General features: G+C 39.4%; 1 protein-coding gene across 2 annotated transcripts in view; it reads right to left on the reverse strand.

Moving 5' to 3' along the window:
* Positions 1–22,162, reverse strand: part of LOC115258243 (dual oxidase maturation factor 1) — a 439,950-nt gene that overhangs the window by 306,948 nt on the left and 110,840 nt on the right. The gene's annotated exons all lie outside the window — the stretch shown is intronic.

Below are 22,162 nucleotides of genomic sequence, written 5' to 3' on the forward strand. Positions count from 1 at the left end.
CGCGAATTTCCCCACTTTGAGGAGCATTTTTGTCTCCTGTTTGTGTGATGAAGCTATTAAGGTTTGTATGGCAGCCTTGTTTGCTAACTTTGTGGCTACCGCATTCGGAACTTCTTCCCGAATGTAAGCATGTTTCAGTTTATCCGCAAGTATGTCAATTTCCTTTGTGAATCCAGAAGTTTCTTGACCTTTTCGTGGTTTAACATTTTTCAGATTTGCAAGAGCCAAATCTGAAGTGCTTTTGTCTATACAATCAGCAGTAATTTTGTTTTTTATTTCTTGGAAATCTGCTGGCACTGCTGTAAATAGATCTCTAGCTTTACCAGTCAACTTAGTCAAAATAAGTTGAATGGCAGCAGCTTGTTGCGCGTCTGGTACAATGGTTTCAACTAGACCTATTGCATCTGTGAAAGATTTCATGCCTCCTGGATTCCCATCATAATTTGGGATCAGAGATGCTAGCTCTGAGGCAGTTTTAATGTCTAGTGCCATTGTTACTGATTTAATTTTTAACCAAATAAAAATTTTAACCACTGTTCTTAATCGTAATTTAATTTTGTGTTCCGAAAGTTTTTGCTGAATTATCAACTCAATCTCATTCACCAAGTTTTTAGAAATTTTTAAAAAGTGATTTAATTGAGAATCTGTCAAAGAAGATTCTAATAAGAAAAACTCAATTTGATTACTCAAGTCCTTTGCTACTTGTCGTTTTTTTTGCAATGTAGTCGCTTTAATTTTGTTGTTAATCGATTTTTTTAAATTTATTAAAAGTGCATTTAATTGTTTTAAAGCGTTTTCAATTTTCTCTGACATTACAAAATATATACTAATTCACTATTTCAAAATTCATAAAAAGGTTAATGCTCATCATATTGATTTTGGGACTGTTGTGTCGAAAATATTACAGCTTATTGGTTCACGTAGAATTCATAATATAAAAATGAAAAAAAAAAAATGAAATCATAACAGCTTTTCTTTTTACATACAAGGCATAATAGTTCTAGTCATTGTTGCTCACAATTGCTAAACATAGTACTGAACATAGTCGATTTCATTTATTACAAGCACTTGGTTAGTGAGAATCTGTGGGCTGGGTCGGAATGACATATCTACGAAAATAATTCACGCACAGGGTCTAAAAGGATGAAATCTCCGCAATTGTACTCCTACCTCGTTACTGCTTTCATGTAGAAGTTTCTTCCGGGTCGCTTCCTTCGTTCGCTGTTTCATCAGGATGTTGAAGCACTATCAGTTGACGTCATTTGTTATCTTCGCTGTCCGCTTGTTCTTCAGCACTTACAGTTAGCGAATTGGTCACTTTCGCTGTCCGCTGGCTCTTCAGTCTGTTTAAATATCTTCAGTTTTTGAATTGGTCATTTTCGCTGTTCACTGGATTTTTAGCTTGTTAGAGCACTTTTAGTTCAGCTGGTAACACAGGTCACTACTTCATCCACTGGTTTTTCCAATTGTTATAACATTTTACACTATTACTGAATGTCTGTGTTAACGGTTCAGTTGTCGTTTTTTTTTTTTTTTTTTACACATCAATGTTTGCTATTGATTTAGCTTTTTTAAGCGCATCGCGCCTGATCCGCTTTTCGACTATCTTAAAGATAGTTATGAGGAGCTGCAGCCCCGTGATTGTTAACACTATCCAGAGCAGTGTACTATGGGACTCATGCTGCTCTGTATGAAAGTCCTGAGTGTTTATTATAGTGGTGTCGTTGCTACCACTGGTGTCAACTTTAGGGGAAGACTTTTTGTTACCCATTTTCACTGTATGAATAGGGCTGATTGGAAAAGTTAACGATACACTTTAACACTGATCAAAATTTCACTGATGCAATGCAAACAATTTTACTGAGTCGGGCTCCGAAGAGTTCGACAGTCACTGGTCGCCATTTACTATAAATACTACTTGTCGGCTTGAAGGTTCCAAAGATAATGTTTATTCAAATCAATTTCTGTTACATTGTTGGTGGTTACAATCATATTCAGAGTGGGAGGTGCCTGGAGTTGGCTTGACTAATTTTACTGTGAGCCAATCAGCGTATACTTTACTAATTGTTAAATGTATGTGTGAAAGGAGAATAATCGTTGGACACTTGCGCTGTGAGAACGATGCGCTAAGGCATCAGCAAAGAAAGATCGAATTACGCTGCGTATAATTGAACGCCTGGGAAAGAACATTTTTATATTGCTTAACGGTGACGATGACATGGGTCATCGTCTCTGGTGCAACATAGAATGGATGGCAATAATTAATTTTGAAGTGTTTGCATTTAACCGGGTTTGTTGCTATGCTGATAGCTGTCGCTATGGTGTCAATAATTTTACTTTACATGTCGCAATGTTCTACGACTGTAGGGGAGTCTGTGACTGGAATATGTCAATGCTTCGTATTTTCAGAAAAGGAATAATGTTACAAATTATGTTCATCTGGTATGCTACACTATAAATACTGTTTTTTCTGGATTAAGAAATAGTTTTAACTGATTGCGGCTAACCAACCATTTTCAATCTGATGTAGAATTAACCGGCGCATACTTTGGGACGCACCTCGATTTGTGTCATTGACTGGAAGTATCCATTTTGCCTCATTTTCCTCTAAAAATACTATTTTTCTGAATTAAAGAAATGTTTCAACTGATTGCCGCTAACCAATCAATTTTTACTTGATGTAGAATTAACCGGCGCATATTTTGGGGCACACCACGTTCAGCATCTTTGGGTGGTGGTGCCCATTTTGCTCCATTTTCCCCTAAACTACGGATTATCTGGATTTAAAAATAGTTTCCATTGATTGCAGCTAACCAATATTGTTTTCCTGATATAGAATCGACCTATGCATACTATGGAATACACCTCGCGCTATGCGTTAATCTGGAATTGCCCGTTTCGCCCCATTTTCCCCTAAAATACTGTTTCTGGGTTAAAAAGTTTGTTCCAACGAACTAAAACAGTGTTTTAGGGGAAAATACGACAAAATGACTACTTCCAATCAATGACACAAAGTTTGTCTGACAATATGCACTGATCAATTCTACATGATGAAATACTTGTTTTGTTAGCATTGAAATTGTTTCTCAGACGAGAGAAACAGTGTTTTAGGGGGAAAAGGGAAAAAATGGGCACTTCTAGTCAATGACTCAGAACAAGTTGTGCCTCATATAATGCAACGATTAATTTCACATTAGGAAAAAAATGTTTGGTTAACCGCAATTAGTTGGAACTAACTTTTTTAACCCAGCAAAACAGTATTTTAGGGGAAAATGGGGCGAAACGGGCAATTCCAGACTAGCGCATAGCGCGAGGTGTATCCCATAGTATGCATAGGTCGATTCTACATCAGGAAAAAAATATTGGTTAGCTGCAATCAATTGAAACTACTTTTAAATCCAGATAATCCGTAGTTTGGGGAAAAATGGAACAAAATGGATACCACCACCCAAAGACCAGAACGAGGTGCACCTTAAAGTATGCGCCGGTTATTTCTACATCAAGTAAAATTGACTGATTAGCCGCAATCAGTTGATACAATTCGTTAATTCAGAAAAATAGTATTTTAGGGGAAAATAAGGTAATATGGGTACTTCCAATCAATGACACAGATCAAAGTGTGCCCCAAAGTATGTGCCGGTTTATTCTACATCAGGTAAAAATTGGTTAGTTAGCCGCAATCAATTAAAATTATTTTTTAGTCCATAAAAAACAGTATTTATAGGGGAAAAAGGGGCAAAATGAGCACCTCCAGTCAATGACACAAGTCGAGGTGTGTCACATAGAATGCACCTGTCAATTCTTCATCAAGAAAAAAATGGCTGATTAGGCGCAATCAGTTGAAACTATTTTTTAATCCAGAAAAACAGTATTTTTAGGGGAAAATGAGGCAAAATGGGCACTTCCAGTCAATGATACAGATCGAGGTATGCCCCATAGAATGCACCTATGAATTCTACACCAATAAAAAAATGGTTGGTTAGCCGCAATCAGTTGAACCCATTATTTAATTCAGAAAAACAGTGTTTTTTAGGGGAAAATGGGATAAAATGGACACTTACACTCAATTCCGGTGAATAAAACTATCACCAATCGATTCCTTAACATTTTTCCATTCGGAAAAGATGGAATTCAAAGATCGCAATCAGCCGCAATAATTAGGTGCCTCTTTGGGTCGGTTTTTTCCCACTGTGCCGTGGGAAGAAATATTTTCCTGGACAACGATCGTAGGTAGCTATGCTCAATGAGTGTTGTTTTGTCTTTTGACAGAATGGAAACTCGGTGGTTAATAATCAACACAACCCGGAAGCTCTGAAAAATGCCAATTTGAGCGAGCTTGTCGCAGATTGGGAGACCCCGATCATTAGCTTGGAGGATGTGTGGGCTTTTGATCGTGGATTTTCCCTATATAATGTGAATCGTGCTAGGAATCGTGATACTAAAGAGGACAGAGGGGATCGCTAACTTTTTAGATTGTTGGATGTTCGTTTATAATCCGGCGGGGTTGGGTTAATATCGGAAAAAATGGATGAAGCAAGACGGTATTCTATTCCGGAATCATCTACATATTGTGGGAACTTAGTGTCGTATCAGGTATCAGGTATCAGTAGGTCGGCTCAAGAGGCACGTTCTCCTCCACTTGGGAAATTTGTGCCATCGCCATGAATACGAGCCTATTCATCATTTACCTGAGGGAGAGCGAAGGGAGGAATAAGGTATGGGATATGGAAAGGGAAGGTAAGGGAATAGGGTCGATATATTCGCATAAGCGTACCACAACGGGTTCAAACAGCGCCCTGAAAAGGGCTTAGTGTCGTACTCTAGAGAAGTACTTTTGCACTGGAGAACAGGCCATTTTCGGGGAAATCTACATTTCACTCAACAACCGACATCCACTCACACGAACATTTATGTTCTGCAACCAGGTAAGACAATGACAGGTAATTTTCAAACTGCCTAGATAAATCAAGGCATTCTGGGCACATTTTCTTCTAGCCCTCTGCGCATCAATTCCGCACCGGAATCCAAATTTTTAAATTTCCGCGTAATGCGAGGTATGCACTTCAAACGGAATCGCTCAAGTAATTTTTGTTCAGTGCATTATTTTTCCGTGACCGGAATGGTCAAGAAATTTAACACAGCAAGCCCCATTTGATTTGACGTTTCGTTTCAGCTCCGTACTAGGATCCGGAATAAAGCGACGCTTTCTGATTTCTTGAGCGATTCCCTGCCTGAATTTCCCACGCATCGAGATAGGCCAAGAAATTTCTTGCGATCAGCGTACTACCCATTTACGAAATTTGTATTTGAATCATCAATTTTCAGCGTAATTTTTGTTGCGAGCAATGAAACACAACTGCAATAACCAGATTTGTATAAGTTGACCGATCCGGACCACCGTGACAGGTTCCGCGGGGGCCTCATTGGGGACACTTTTGGTTTTCAACCAAAACATGTCATGCGACGTATCAAACTCCATGATTTCGAGAGAATGAGACAGAAAAGGTACACTGAAGTATGTATCAACTGATATGGCCGCTCCGGAACACCTGGAACAGGTTCCGTGGGGGCCTCGTTGGGGACACTTCTATTTTTCAACCAAAACAAGTCGTGCGACGTATCAAACTTCCTGATTTCGAGAGAATGAGACAGAAAAGGTAGACACTCATATGGCCCATCCGGAACACCTGGAACAGGTTCCACAGGGGCCTCATTGGGGACACTTCTGTTTTTCAACCAAAACAAGTCGTGCGACGTATCAAACTTTCAGATTTCGAGAGAATGAGTTAGAAAAAGTAGACTGAAGTATGTATCAACTGATATGGCCGATCCGGAACACCTGGAACAGGTTCCACGGGGGCGTCATTGGGGACACTTCTGTTTTTCAACCAAAACAAGTCGTGCGACGTATCAAACTTCATTATTTCGGGAGAATGAGACAGAAAAGGCAGACTGAAGTATGTATCAACTGATATGGCCGATCCGGAACACCTGGAACAGGTTCCACGGGGGCCTCATTGGGGACACTTCTGTTTTTCAACCAAAACAAGTCATGCGACGTATCAAATTTCCAGATTTCGAGAGAATGAGACAGAAACGGTACACTGAAGTATGTATCAACTGATATGGCCGCTCCGGAACACCTGGAACAGGTTCCGTGGGGGCCTCATTGGGGACACTTCTGTTTTTCAACCAAAACAAGTCGTGCGACGTATCAAACTCCATGATTTCGAGAGAATGAGACAGAAAAGGTACACTGAAGTATGTATTAACTGATATGGCCGCTCCGGAACACCTGGAACAGGTTCCGCGGGGGCCTCATTGGGGACACTTCTGTTTTTCAACCAAAACATGTCATGCGACGTATCAAACTCCATGATTTCGAGAGAATGAGACAGAAAAAGTACACTGAAGTATGTATCAACTGATATGGCCGCTCCGGAACACCTGGAACAGGTTCCGCGGGGGCGTCATTGGGGACACTTCTGTTTTTTCAACCAAAACAAGTCGTGCGACGTATCAAACTTCATGATTTCGGGAGAATGAGATAGAAAAGGTAGACTGAAGTATGTATCAACTCATATGGCCACTCCGGAACACCTGGAACAGGTTCCGTGGGGGCCTCTTTGGGGCCACTTCTGTTTTTCAGCCAAAACAAGTCGTGCGACGTATCAAACTTCCTGATTTCGAGAGAATGAGAGAGAAAAAGTAGACTGAAGTATGTATCAACTGATATGGCCAATCTGGAACACCTGGAACAGGTTCCGCGGGGGCCTCATTGGGGACACTTCTGGTTTTCAACCAAAACATACCATGCGTCGTATCAAACTTCATGATTTCGAATGAATAAAACACTTTGACGGAGTGGAAGGTACAAAATGATGAGAAGACCTCTGGTCTTCCTAGGTTATGCTTCAGGAAATCCTGTACGCATGTGGAATGTCCACGTTACGCGTAATACGAACGATGATCGTCAGCAAGAGATGAACCACGCTTTCCCCTATAGCGAAACAAATATACATAAAGTTGTAAGAAACGTACAGTCATACCACGATTATGGTCACCCTCAATAATGGGTCATTTCCATTTCAATAGCGTAGTGAACTAACTAACTAATAATTGTGATAGAGGGGACAATAATTGTGCAATGACATTACGGTAGAAAGAAAATATTTTAGGATTATTGAAGATTATTGAAGAATAATCTCGTGCAGATTGTGTTGGCAACGAATTGAGATTGAACAACAAGTATATTGTAGTATTTCATATGTCATTTATCTGCTGTATATTATTTTTTATTTTAATTTTAAACTTGCATGCTGCTACCAAGGTAGGAACAAATAACAGGAGGATATAAAATTTTGCAATTGAAATTGAATACAGTCATGGAGCTATTTGTAATCCTATACACCCATATTTAATCTATTTCGGAACAAAGCGATTACATTGCTACAAAGGTAGTAAAGTCTTCGAAACTGTTGTTTGCACAAATTGCAAATCAAAAGCCTAAAGATGACTACTTCGATTGTTATCTGTTGTGTGTTGTTATTTAGATATAGAAGAAGTAAAAAACATATTATAAGTATAAAAAGTATTTTTGGAAATAAACATCTAGTCTTTTATTTTTTCTAACATATGCCGATTTTTCAGAAAATAAGGACTGTTCAATTTATAAAACGGACAACTTGCTTGTGCGATTTTTTTTTTATTTTTCGATAAAATCATTATCAGTTTTTTGCATAACTTTCTATAGCTATTTTCAAATGTAGGAAAAATATAACATTGAGTAAAATGTTCTTTATTGTGTAACTGAAGCGGTTTTCGTAAAACATCAATAAAAACCCATTTCTCAAAATTCGACATAACTTTCCACATATTTAACATGCACTTTTTCATTAAGTTTTCAATGTATTGCAATCTCATACTATTCTACTGAAGGTAAAGCTCAATAGTTGGTCAGTAATAAAGCACAAGGCAGCCTCCAGCTTGATATAGTGAGTTGCCTTGTTTTCATAGTAATTATTAAAAAATATTTATTTAAGTCCTGTGTTGCAAAAACACAACGGATTCGGCTGAAATTTTGTCCAGAGTAGTAGAATATTGCTTTCTGAGTAATACAGAAGAAAAATTTACTTTAAATTGCATTCTTCATCAAAAATTTAATTCATAAAGATGGTCATAATAAAAAACGGCATACTTTTTGCTCCATTGATGCAGTTTTTCAACTCTAGCGAATCTTGTTATTATTTATTTTCAACAAAGTAGGTCCTATACTATTGTACGCCTTATTTAATAATAATTAGATGTAAAGTTTTCATTTCCAACATCATTGTTATGCTGAATTTTGCTTAAGGTTGCATTGTTATTTGGAAGAACCTTCAAAGAACGAAACTGTTTTGATTACTGTACGTGCAATGGCGCACAGTATCCAAACCAGCAATACTATTAAAAAGCGGTTTTCTGCATTTGAAACCACATTATTCCTACTTTCGACTGAATGCATAAAATAATTGTTTATTTAATATGTTCATGCCCTTTTTGCTTAACAATTGAATTTTGTTAAAACAATTGAATCTGACTTGAGACTTTGATATCTCAACAACTATTTTTCCGATTGAGTTTAAATTTCGCCAGAATGTTTGTTACTCATGCTGCTGCAGCATGGCACATAGTTTTCTGATATTAAAAACGATATACCATATGTGAACAGTGGTTTTATTTATTTTTCAAATTTTCAGCAATCAAAAATTTCACCTCATTTTACATCTGGCCGATTTTCTATAAAATAAAACTATTTTTATTCGATTCAAAAATGATTACCATAATGATAGATGATGTACTGAAAAACGAAGCAAGGGTGGATAAATTTGAACTAGGCGTCTTTTTTTTATAGCCTTGTAAAGTTGTCCGTTTTATAAATTGAACAGTCCTTATACAGCTTGTGTACGTTTTGTGGATTGTTTAATCTAAATTTAAAAGGAATCTATGGGAAGTTTTCAAGAACGCCCTTTCAAGTCGATACCGAGTCGAGTCTACTTAGTTTTATCTTATTTCTGGCTTATTCATTCGAAATCATGAAGTTTGATATGTTGCACGGCAGGTTTTGATTGTAAACCAGAAGTGTCATCAATGACGCCACCGCGGAACCTGTGCTAGATATGCCGAGGTGGCCATATTAGTTGACACAGACTTAAGTCTATCATTTTTGGGTCATTCATTCTAAATCATGAAGTTTGGTACGGCGCACGACATGCTTTGATTGAAAACAAGAAGTGTCTCCAATGAGGCCCCCGCAGAACCTGTGCAAGATGTTCCGGGTGGTCATATTAGGTGATACAGGCTTAAGTCTATCATTTCTGGCTTATTCATTTGAAAACATGAGGTTTGATACGTCACACGACATGGTTTGGTTGAAAACCAGAAGTGTCCCTAATGAGGCCCCCGCGGAACCTGCTCCAGTTGTTCCGGAGCAGCCATATCAGTTGATACATACTGCAGTCTACCTTTTCTGTCTCATTCTCTCGCAATCATGAAGTTTGATACGTCGTACGACTTGTTTTGGTTGAAAAACAGAAGTGTCCCCAATGAGGCCCCCGCGGAACCTGTTCCAGGTGTTCCGGAGCGGCCATATCAGTTGATACATACTTCAGTCTACTTTTTCTGTCTCATTCTCTCGAAATCAGGAAGTTTGATACGTCGCACGACTTGTTTTGGTTGAAAAACAGAAGTGTCCCCAATGAGGCCCTCGCGGAACCTGTTCCAGGTGTTCCGGAGCGGCCATATGAGTTGATACATACAGTCGAACCTCCATGAGTCGATGTTCCTTGACTCGATATCAACTCATGGAGGTAAATTTTTACACACTGAAAAATAATTTCTTGGTTACTATGATGGTCCCTCCAAAATGCTTACCAAAGGATTTCTGTTCCACTACTCGATAATTCCATGAGTCGATGGTCCCTTCAATATCGACTCATGGAGGTTTTACTGTACTTCAGTCTACTTTTTCTGTCTCATTCTCTCGAAATCAGGAAGTTTGATACGTCGCACGACTTGTTTTGGTTGAAAAATAGAAGTGTCCCCAACGAGGCCCCCACGGAACCTGTTCCAGGTGTTCCGGAGCGGCCATATCAGTTGATACATACTTCATTGTGCCTTTTCTGTCTCATTCTCTCGAAATCAGGAAGTTTGATACGTCGCATGACATGTTTTGGTTGAAAACCAAAAGTGTCCCCAATGAGGCCCCCGCGGAACCTGTCACGGTGGTCCGGATCGGTCAACTTATACAAATCTGGTTATTGCAGTTGTGTTTCATTGCTCGCAACAAAAATTACGCTGAAAATTGATGATTCAAATACAATAACTCACGAAATAACCACTTTTTGCCATTTTGGCACCTTCCCTGACCCCAGTACAATCCGGAATATCTCCGGAATGGTTCCGGATATTGCATGGCCACTTGAGTATAATAGACTAGCACCAAATTATGATCGATTGAGGGCGACTTCAAAAAAATAGGCTGAAAATTGACGAAATGCCAGCATTTTGAAAATGAGATGTCGAGGTGCGGGTATGTGAAGGTTAATAATCATATGATTTAGTATAAACTAATGGAGCTGGATTGTTCCGTTACTGAGCGCTGCCTACAAGATACTCTCTCAAATTTTATGCCGCCGTCTATGACCGATTGCAAGAGAGTTCGTGGGGCAATATCAGGCTGGATTTATGGGTGGACGCGCTACAACAGACCAGATGTTCGCCATCCGCCAGGTGTTGCATACACCGTGTCCAATAAGTTCTCATACAAAATACAAATTTAGAAATTATAAATTTATTTCACATCTGTTATTCATATTTTCAAAATGAATGCATGTATTGAAGGGCCACATAATACTGATTCAATAAAGCATACGGTTCAGAATAACGATATTTTTTGTTTGTTTTTCGAAGCCTAGCAGTACACTTCCGTTTTCTGAAATCCGTTTACTCCGGCACGCAAGAAAAATGTTCGAAAAGTTTTTCATTCTACGGTTGCTAAATAGGGTCCATATGGTTAAATTTTGAGTTTTTATCCCCAGTATTGTACCAAATGGATATACTAAGGTTATATTTAAGCAATTTTAGTGATGATATGGTAAGAAATTTCCAAATAAGCTCAACTTGGGCTGATTTCCTTGAAAATGATCGTTATACTAAAGATAAACATCATAAAACGTAAATTTTGAACAAAATTTACCACAATAGGGACACAAGCATGTTTTAGAAGTGAGAATAATGTGAATCAATTAGATAATATGCAGCCATGCTTCTTTAACACAACAAATTTCATTAAAACAGGTAAATGGACATTTTTGTTTAATTTACGTTTTATTTTGTACAACATAAGACAGCTTCGTACTTCACCAATACAGAATGTTATATTTTTTTTTCTTCTGGCCATAGCTGCTACTAGCAATGGTGAGGACAGGAACCTAATTTGTTTCAACCTAAAACCTTTACCTGTTGAAATGAGACGAAATACCAATGAAATGGCGTGCGTGCCAGCTGAAATCGACTTACGACACATAAGCGATCAGCAGAGAAGGATAAAGGACAATCAATTCCAAAACATATGCTGTATTTGATCAATGTTAGTTGGCCTTTCAATAAATAAACTTACTTTGAAAATCCTAATTACAGATGAGAAATGAATTCAATTTTATTTTGTATGAGAACTTATTGGACACGGTGTAAATGCCGCGAATACAACGTGCCCACACATCACTTGTTCATCGATTTCAAATCGGCGTATGATACAATCGATCGAGAACAGCTATGGCAGATTATGCACGAATACGGATTCCCGGATTCCCGGCGACGATGGATCGAGTGATGTGCGTAGTTCGAGTATCAGGGACACTCTCGAGTCCCTTCGAATCTTGCAGAGGGTTACGACAAGGTGATGGACATTCGTGCTTGCTGTTCAACATTGCGTTAGAGGGCACGAAACATGGACCCTACATGCAGAGTACCAACGCACCCTTGGAGTTTTCGAACGGAAGGTGTTGCGTAATCTACGGCGGAGTGCAGATGGAGGACGGGCCTTGGAGAAGGCGAATGAACCGCGAGCTGCATCAGCTGCTGAGAGAACCAGCCATCGTCCATACCGCGAAAATCGGGATAGCAACCCAACTAAAATGGTTCTCGAGAGTCATCCGATCGGTATAAGACGACGTGCAGCGCAGCGAGCTACGTGGGTCGACCAAGTGGAGGACGATCTGCGGACCCTACGCAGAGTGCGGAACTGGAGACAAACAGCCATGAACCGAGTGGAATGGAGACGGCTACTATGTACAGTAGAGGCCACCCCGCCCTTAGCCTGATCGATGTACGACGTACGGATTGTTTCGCCGATACAGCCACAAGCTCGCTGGCCTCGACACGTTGTCATGCTCAGTTTAATTACCGGGGTCATATACGACCCCTACGATCCCAAAGGCTTCAAACATATTGAGCAGGAACCAATATATTCCTTACGACAACTTTGCGTCCATTACATTGTTGCGTTCACCGCAACAAGTTTTTTGCAGCTCATTACGGAGAGCAGCCTTACATCCATCCCTCAAGTTCAAAGTTAATTACACAAAAGCTTGTACCCCATTTACAACCCCTCCAGTTAATCCAATTGCCTACGCTTTCAACGACTTCCACGACAACAGTTTATTCGAATAATTAATCGATTACGAAGGTTAATTGCCGGACTGTTTATACAACTATCTGTTAAGGCTTTTTACGGCATCATCAGCACCGGCAGCCATGTTGGATATGTGGCTCGAAATTTCAAAGTGATAATTCTCTGCCACCAAAGCAAATTTCCGTGTGAAAAAGTATCATCCTATATGCTCACTCGCAATGATTACGATGACACTTTTTCTGCTGCGTTGCTGCAGGATTGACAGTTTTTTATCACTTCAAAAACGCGAGGCAAACAATCATTGAAAAGCAAAAAGTCAATGATTCGTTTGAAAGCTGAGTGACGCATCAAGACACCTTAACCCCAGGTTCCTCAGCTCAGCATTTATCCGCGATCATCGACATATCTAATATTACCTACTGCCCCAACGCGCCTACCAAAGCTTTGCATTTCGCCGGTCGACTTTAGAGATGTAAATTCCTAAATACACCACTTACGAAGCCATCAAACCTAATGATCACATGTTTTCCTCTCACGTCGAACCGTATGTATGAGGGGCCCTGCCGGTATAGTGCAGCGACAACGACCGGTACGTGAAATTACGATGACAACCATTTTAATTGACACATTTCTGTGCAGTACACTGCCGTGACTACCATTCGGCGAACGGCATAGGGGAGACCGGGGTAAAACAGTTTTTGATACCGAATTTTACCTAACGGAAAGAGGAAATCAAAAAAAAAGGTTAGGATTACATTAATTTCGTCACATAATCCATCTAGCACATTTTTAAAGATTATGCAAAAAGTTTGGAATTTCCGCAACTTTTTCCTGAAATACAGACAAACAGACGTAACACCTTGAACGATTTTTATCGAAATTCATCGCCCAGTTCACACTACCATCACCTGGTGGAAAAGTTGCACGAATCACTGTGGTTTTAGAATTCTAGAATACATTAATTTCGTCACATAATCCACCTAGCATATTATGCTAAAAGTTTGGAATTTCCGCTACTTTTTTCAGAAATACAAAAGAGCATACCTACTTATAGAATGAAGCATCTCTCGTTCAATTTTATAAAAAAATGCCAAAATATTTTCAAACTATTCTCCCAGGTATTTCTTCAATTATTCTAATGGATGTTTCAGCCACAGATCTGTATTAGTTGATCAAAACGTTTTTTTTCTAGATTTACTTCAGAAATAAAGCATACATCAAAAATAAACGTGAAGAATTTTCTGATTTCATCTTGGATAACCATTGGAAACAATTCCAGCAATCGAAGAAAATCTTTCATCATTTTTTGAAGTCGAAATTCTACTAGTTATGTCTACAGTTGGTCTACGAGAATCCTGCATATATTTCCTCTACGAAGTACTGTTCCAGGTATATTTCCAGAAAATCAACCAGACCTCCAGGAGTAAGCTCACACTTTTTCAGGAACTCATTCCAGGAATTCAGAATTTTGTTTAAAAGTTTTTTGAAGTCGAAGTCATGAGTTGAAAATACACATTTTCAAGACAGCAAGCTTATTTTAGCACGATAGCACATTTTACTCCAACTTCCCCCTATACGCCGGCACTGAAACAGTGCCGCGAAGAATTGTTTTACGACAATCATTTCCTGAACGTTTCACCTCTAGATCGAGACGGTTTACTAGGTATCTTTGCTTTAGCTAGCAGCAGCGGAGCGTTGTTGTGGAGCAGTTGTGCGCGACCGGACCCCATCGACCGACCGCGCCGCACCGGTTAGGAAGAAACGCGCACAGTCATTTCACACGCTTCCATATTGATTACCGGTGGTGCGCGGCCCATGTGCGTTATACTCAGTCAATCGGTCGTCAAATGACTTGACCTTCATATAGATATTGGTACTTGCCTACCTAGTGAGTAATGTTTAGCTGGAACTGCCTTCGGAACCTAGTAACTGTCAATCAAAGTCATATACCCGTGTCTTAGTAAACATAAATATATTGGAATGGAAATAGTGGAGCGAATCAGCGGAGACGGAATGATGAAGTTGTTTTTAAGAAATTATGTCTTCGAGATGGACAACATATTCTAGATATTTTTACGAGTTTTTACACATTTTCGACAATTTTTTCACCTATTAACCGTCTTAGGGCCGATTTCTTCACCTAACCGGCTTAACGACGTAAGCCTGGTTTATCTTAAACCACACTTAAAGTTAAGCCAAATTCTTAAGCCAGGTTTAAATATTTGCATTTCTTCACACCGGCTTAGCAAATGAAGGCGATGGCTTAAGCTAAGCCAGGCTTAACGAAATTTCCCATGTCATTCCAGTGACTTTCCAATGGAAACGTCATTTTAAGCCGCCGATATTTTGAAATGCCCGTTATATTGCAGTATGAAGTAACAACAACAAAACATCCGTTGAAATTTTAGTAGGAAAAGCGGAATCGCTCGTTAAACTTTTCGGATGCAGAAGGAAATTAACAATCATGAACTACCTAGACTGTTGATATTTTACCCAACGCTAGTATCGACATTGCAGAAAAGGCGTTGCAATGTTGATTTTATGTTTTGATATCCAGAATCGCACTTGCCGTGACAACTCCTGGTTGTGGATCAAACAATTGCATTATGATTCATAATACAACCGAAACCAGTTGCTTTATGAATCATATTGCAATTGTTTGGTATAGGTAGTACGAAAAACTAGTCCGTTGTGATACGGCAAGTATAAACTAAATTTCATAGTGCTGAGTTGTAAAAAGATATTTAAAATCCACTTGCGTCATTTTAAGGTAGTGGAACTTATGTATAAAATTTATAAATATAATTAGTCATTCCGATCCTCATATAATATATTACTGTATAGTAGTAAGTACTGAAACTTAAACTCACTTTTAACTTCAATTGTCCTTACATGACACGGTTTGTTGAGGAAACGTATTAGTATTCACAAGCTAATCGCATACCAGAAGGACATTATGGGTACTCTTTAAGGAGAAACTTCAGAGTATACAAATATGCCTGCCACAATGACCGACTTGGACCCCTGCTCACGTTTTCAAGAGCACAAATCTTGAAAATTTGTAAACAAATGTGCTAGATTTGGAAAAGCTACCTCTTTTTGCAAGTGAGCAAAGCCAGGGTAAACAAATGAGGCATGTTTCGATGCTTTTTTCGTCAGATTTGTGCCTCTAAACTTTGTATGCGAAATTGCAATGGGATTTCTTGATGTTTCACCTTAAACAGATTAAATTGTTGCATAAGCCATGATTTTCTGCTTATTTGAAATGTTTCATGATTTTGCGAATGAGATAATCAAAGATTACCTTGATGATCGCGACGTTTTCTCAGTTTACGCTGTTAAGTGAATCCCCCCTATTCTTTTTACATGGTAAAATTTTCATGTAATAGGGGTAGGCGGGGCATTATGGACACCCGGGGCAGAATGGACACCCTCATTATTTTAAAATGTGCGAACTTTTTTAAACTTTTAATGAATGGAGAATATAGTCCATTTGTCTAAAACGTAGTTTCAGGAAAGAAACATTCGAAATTCAAATTATACTTGATTTTACACGAAAAAGTTGCGTCCTCCGTTTTTTGTGCATGGAAATTAACATCTAAAATAAGATTTAGTGATTAATTTATTGCAGGTCGATTAAAACCTGACATTTCTAGAACACATGCAAGTAGTTTTGCTGTATCTACATGCTTAACATGTTTATATTATCTTCTTTATTATATCAAAAATCAAGTTTGGAAATATCTTCTGCTGCCGGGGCAAAATGGACACCCAATTTTTTGAAAGAAGCGGCAAGGGAAAAATATAACCTAAATCACAAACCACCCAAATTCTTCGATTTCAGTATATTTTCGGTTAAATGTTCACTATAGTAGACATAGGGTGAAACAATTTGGTCAAAAAACGACAGCAGTGGAAAATAGTTGTTCTAGACACAGCTGTACATGCCGACCAAAACGAAGCTTTATCCAAAACAGCCTGAATTTAAATTAACTGAACAAAAATGATCTACTTCGGCGTATTATTCATCCATAATAGTTATTTTGTAATGAAATAACTTTATATGTGTAAATAATGCATGAAATTCGTAAAAGTCTCATGGTATCCATATTGCCCCATGGGGGTGTCCATTCTGCCCCGTACGCTTGAAGACGGTCATGAAAAACTAACATTTTTCATAACATTTTTTGAAGTGGATAAATCATTTATCTTCGTGAGCATTCTTATGCAATAGATGCTAAATAGACTTTAAAAGGATACATGTATCAAAAAACTAAACTTTTTTGACATCTTGCCAGGTAAAGTTAGCAAAAACCTTAGGGTGTCCATATTGCCCCGCCTACCCCTACAAGTATTTGGAATTGAAAAACCGGGAAAAAATTGGTAATCGTACTGGGAAAACCGGAAAAAAGAAGGGAATTTCAAAACTGAAATTGAGTGGCCACCCTGAAGAAAAAACCTGCCAATAATATCCAACGCACCCTATTAGGCAGCATCCATTTATTAAGTAACGCCAAAATCGACATTTTTCGACCCCCCCCCTCCCCTTCACCGTAACGCTTTTTTGTATGAAACCTTACAATGTTTGTATGGGCTGTAACGCTTGACCATACTTCCTTCCTCCCCCTAAAGCGTTACGTAATTTGTAGATGGCGCCTTAGGTATTCAAAATATGTAATATGTAATGTTTGGAAGTACACCACGAATAATACTTTTTATATTTAGAATTATGAGTCAAAATGTTGAATATTCGATGGGCTAAACGTGCTTTGAACTAAGTTTTTGTAAGAAATCAGTGTATAAAAAGTTCTTAGAAGAATTTTTTTTGAGTGTCATCCTATGTTTGTTTGTTGAAATATAACATCTCTTGAACCATAACAGACAAACATACGTTTATTGTGACCTAAAATTATGGAAGGACCGGATTAACCGACTTCCAAATCAGGATGACAAATTTCCAAAACTATCAACACGGTGCCTTTTTGAAGACTCAATCTAATGTAAAAACTTAATTGTCCCAAAAACCGATATTGAATTCATTATATTGACGACGCGCTGGCTGTAGATTATCATTTTCTTTATTATCACCTCCATCCGTATACAAACGTTTTACAATTGTATCGTTCCTAAGTGTACATGTTTTATAAAAAATATTCTTTGCTGTTTTAAAAATGTATCCATGAATCAGGTGAAGAAACCCAAACTCTGCAATTTGCGGCTTAAGCCTGGCTTATCTCTGTTAAGCCACCTCCGAGCACCGCTTAAAATAAGCCACGCTTAACGTAAACCGTAGCTTTATTAAACCGGGTTTAGTGGTTAAGCCGAGGTGAAGAAATCGAAAAAAAGTTAAGCCCGGCTTAAAATTTTGCTAAGCCTGGTTTAAAACTTAAGCCCGGGTGAAGAAATCGGCCCTTAAATACATACAGGGGATAGACAAAATGATCAGGACAGACAAAACTAGGGTAGGGTTTGTCAAATTGTGCGGCTCTGTGGTCGTGTGGCTAGGGTCACCAAGCTCTTAGTCACATCGTGCTGAGGAGCGCGGGTTCGATTCCCGCCGCAGCTGTCAGGAAAAGTTTTCGGCTGTGCCACTGGGCGTTGCATGCTAGTCCGTTGTCTAGTGTCGTGCTTCCTTCAAAGAGCGAAAAGCTCACTGGAAGCATTGAACGTGTCCGTGTCTTTTAAAAAAGTTTGGGAAGATTCATGGGATATTCCAGGCTTTCATAGCTATTCTGAAGTTAGGACCTTCAAGGTCTACAGGCTCTATTCTTTTTTCTCTTCAATCTATCGGCATAATTCTTTCACGATTGTGTCTGTTGCACCTCATCATATTACGAGTATTTCTATGTGTTGCTATTTGGGTGTCCGCCGGCATACAAATGAACCCAATGTATTTTGAAGTATGGGTCGCAAACCTTAGGATATTTTACTCTAAGAGTTTCAGAGTGCAATTCTGATAACTTAGCAACATTCACTTGGTGATCTAGGTCATCCAAACTAACCTGGAATTAGGATCTTCAAGCTCCACAAGCTCTACTCTTGTATTTCTTTACGTTATCGATGTTATTTCACGATTATTTCTGTTGTATCTCAGAATATTTTGAGTATCTCTTTATGTTATTTATGCATATTTATGATATTTTGAAGTGTTGAAAATAACCCAAGAATTCCTACAGGCGTCATTGGAAATTCCTATAAGAGTCCCTGACGTTCTCCGAGAATACCTCTACGAGTTCCTAGGAAATGCCTAGGAAATGGAAGGGGGTCTGGCCAAAGTCTACGCTCCATACAAATTTCGATTTTTATTATGAACATTCATTGTTGAGTTTACGTAGTGTATGGACATCACCTTACGGGTTTCTCGGCAGTTTATCGGAAATTCCTTCAGGCTTACTTACCTAACCGATCAGATTAAGGCCGCGTGTACTTTTCTACGACACATTAATGACTAATCCGATTCGCCTGGCTTCACTCTTTAGTCGGATGTACGTTCCCGCCATCGTCTCAAACTTACGAGCTATAATAAAGCTATAATATCAATATCATCAGCGAAACCAAGCAACTGAACGGACTTCGTGAAAGTCGTTCCACTCGTGTTTATTCCCGCTCTCCTAATTACACGCTCTAAAGCAATGTTGAACAGCAAGCACGAAAGACCATCACCTTGCCGTAACCCTCTGCGAGATTCGAAGGGACTCGAGAGTGTCCCTGATATTCGAACTACGCACATCACTCGATCCATCGTCGCCTTGATCAATCGTATCAGTTTATCCGGGAATCCGTATTCGTGCATAATCTGCCATAGCTGTTCTCGATCGATTGTAGCATACGCCGATATGAAATCGATGAGCAAGTGGTGCATAGGCACGTTGCATTCGCGGCATTTCTGCAACACATGGCGAGTATCTTGTAGGCAGCGCTCAGTAGTATGATCGCGCGGTAGTTCCCGCAATCCAACTTGTCGCCCTTTTTGTAGATGGGACACACGATACCTTCCACCCATTCCTCCGGTAATATTTCCTCCTCCCAAATCTTGGCAATGACCCAGTGTAGTGCTCTCACCAGTGCTTCTCCATCGTATTTTAGAAGCTCGCTTGGTAGTTGATCTGCTCCAGCGCCTTTGTTGTTTTTCAACCGGTCAACCTCCTCCTCAATCTCTTGAAGGTCAGGGGCCGGAGGTTTTTCGTCCTGTGCACATACTCCTAGATCTATTACCCCGCCACCTTCACGGGAGTGTATGTTGGACGCTCTCCTTATCGACTCACCGTTTTGCAGCCCGCTTCAATTCCTTCAGGCGCTATGCTTGAATTTCTCAGGGAGTTCCCCAGGAATTACTTCAAGAACCTTTCGAAAAATCCTGCAGAAGTTCCTCGGGAATTCCTACGGCAGTTCCTCGGGAATTCCTCCAGAAGTTACCCGAGGATCTCACGTGAGTTCCCCAAGGTTTCCTCGGGTCTCCCCTAAGGATTTCTCCAGGAGTTCTCTGAAAACTCCTCCAGATCATTTTCCCAAGAGTTCTTTCAGACATTTCTCCTGGCATTCCGCCAAGAAATTTTCTAGGGACTCCTCCAGGAATTGTCCCAGGAATTTCTCACGGAATTCATCCAGCGATTCCTCTAAACATTCTTCCACGGATTCTTCCATGAATTCCTCCATGGTTTTCTCCAAGGATTCATCCAGGAATATTTTCAGGTATTCCTCTAGAAATTTCTCCAGACTTCCTTCAAGAGCTTATCCAGGATCTCTTCCAACAACTATTCCAGAGATTTCTTCATGAATTCCTCAAGGGTTTCTTCCAGAGATTCCTCCAGGAATTCCTCTAGCAATTCTTCCATGGATTACTCCAGAAATACCTTCAGTGAATTTCTCCGGGTAATCTCACAGAAATTCCTCCAGGACTTCCTCTAGGAACCTCCAGGACTTTCTCCAGAAATAACTGCTAATTCATTTAGAAATTCATCAAGGGTTTCTTTCAGAAATTCCGCCAGAAATTCTTCTTGGGGTTCCTCCATGAATTCCTCCACAAATCCATCTCGGAATTGCTTCCGCAATTCCAACAGGGGTCTTCCAGGAATTCCTCACGGGGATTCTTCCTGAAATTCTTCCAGGAATTCCATCAGTCATTCCTCGAAAAATCCTCCAGGGATTCCTCCAAGAATTCCTCTAGGAATTCCTCCAGGATATACACCAGGATATATTCCAGAAATTCTTCAAGCAAATACTCCAGGAATTCCTTCAGGAATTACTCCAAGAATTTCTCCAGAAATTCCTCTAGAAATTTCTCAAAGAAATCCGTCAGGAATTCCTCTAAGATTTTTGGCTGTTCGGGCCCGTATGAAGTTGATCTTCATTATGCGATTTACACAGTGTATTCTGTGTATCCTCGCCTTTGGCGTTTTCCAATCGATACCGATCTGGTTTTATTGCTGCTGTTCTTTGTTGTGCTGTTATTGCGAAGAGTTTAATCTTACCTAGTCTGGGTAGTGGCTACGGTTAGGATAGCTCAGATCAATCTTCAGCATAAAAGAACAGCAACGATCAATCTTTGCAGACTTATGCAAAATGGTTCAGCCCAAGTGGCCTTGGTCCAAGAACCTTACTTCCGTAAGGGAAATTTCTATCTAGGAAACCTTGTGAACCCGGTGTTTGCTACTTTCAGTAAATATGAAATGGCAAACTCGCGTGTCATGTCTCGAGCATGTGTGCTTGTCAACAACGCAATAGTTGCTACACTCATCTCTGAACTAACAACCAGAGATGTATGTGCTATCACAATGGGGTTGTTTAGTGAATAAAATATTGCTATTTTCTTTAGCCTAATCGAAAGAGCTCATTTTTCTGAGTATAACGTGATTTTATTGCGATTCGATTCCTTTGTTTTTATGGTTAAATAAACAAAACAAATTTAATTTCCGTGGGTAGAATGACGACAGTTCAATCGATAAAGTGACAGTTCGCCCCGAACAAAAAATTTTCCCCATTCAAACTTTAAATGCATTTTAAAAATAGTCCCCGGGCACCACAAATTATGAAATTTTGGATTTCGACTAATTTTTGGACGGAGATTCCGAATATGAAATAATCTGAATACCCCTAAAAAACCCAATTGATGTATCTGTTAGAAACCTCAACAGGAAATACTTCTATTATTGTTCGGTTTATTTACCGCATGATGAACCATCTCCTACGGATGCTTTCAAGCAAGTCATCGCATACTGTACTTCAAAAGGCCTTCCGCTAATTGTTGGCAGTGATGCTAATGCTCACCATATCATCTGGGGCAGCTCAGACATTAACTTGAGAGGCTCCAGTTTGATGGAGTACTTAAGTAGTACAGATCTTGCATTACTTAACATAGGCAACCGCCCAACCTTCATAGTATCTGCTAGAGAGGAAGTGTTAGATATAACGCTTTGCTCTAGCAGAATTAGTCACGAGCTGACAAATTGGCATGTGTCAGATGAAGAATCTTTATCTGACCATCGCTAC

This window comes from Aedes albopictus, chromosome 2, assembly GCF_035046485.1.
Source record: "Aedes albopictus strain Foshan chromosome 2, AalbF5, whole genome shotgun sequence".
Lineage (NCBI taxonomy): Eukaryota > Metazoa > Arthropoda > Insecta > Diptera > Culicidae > Aedes > Aedes albopictus.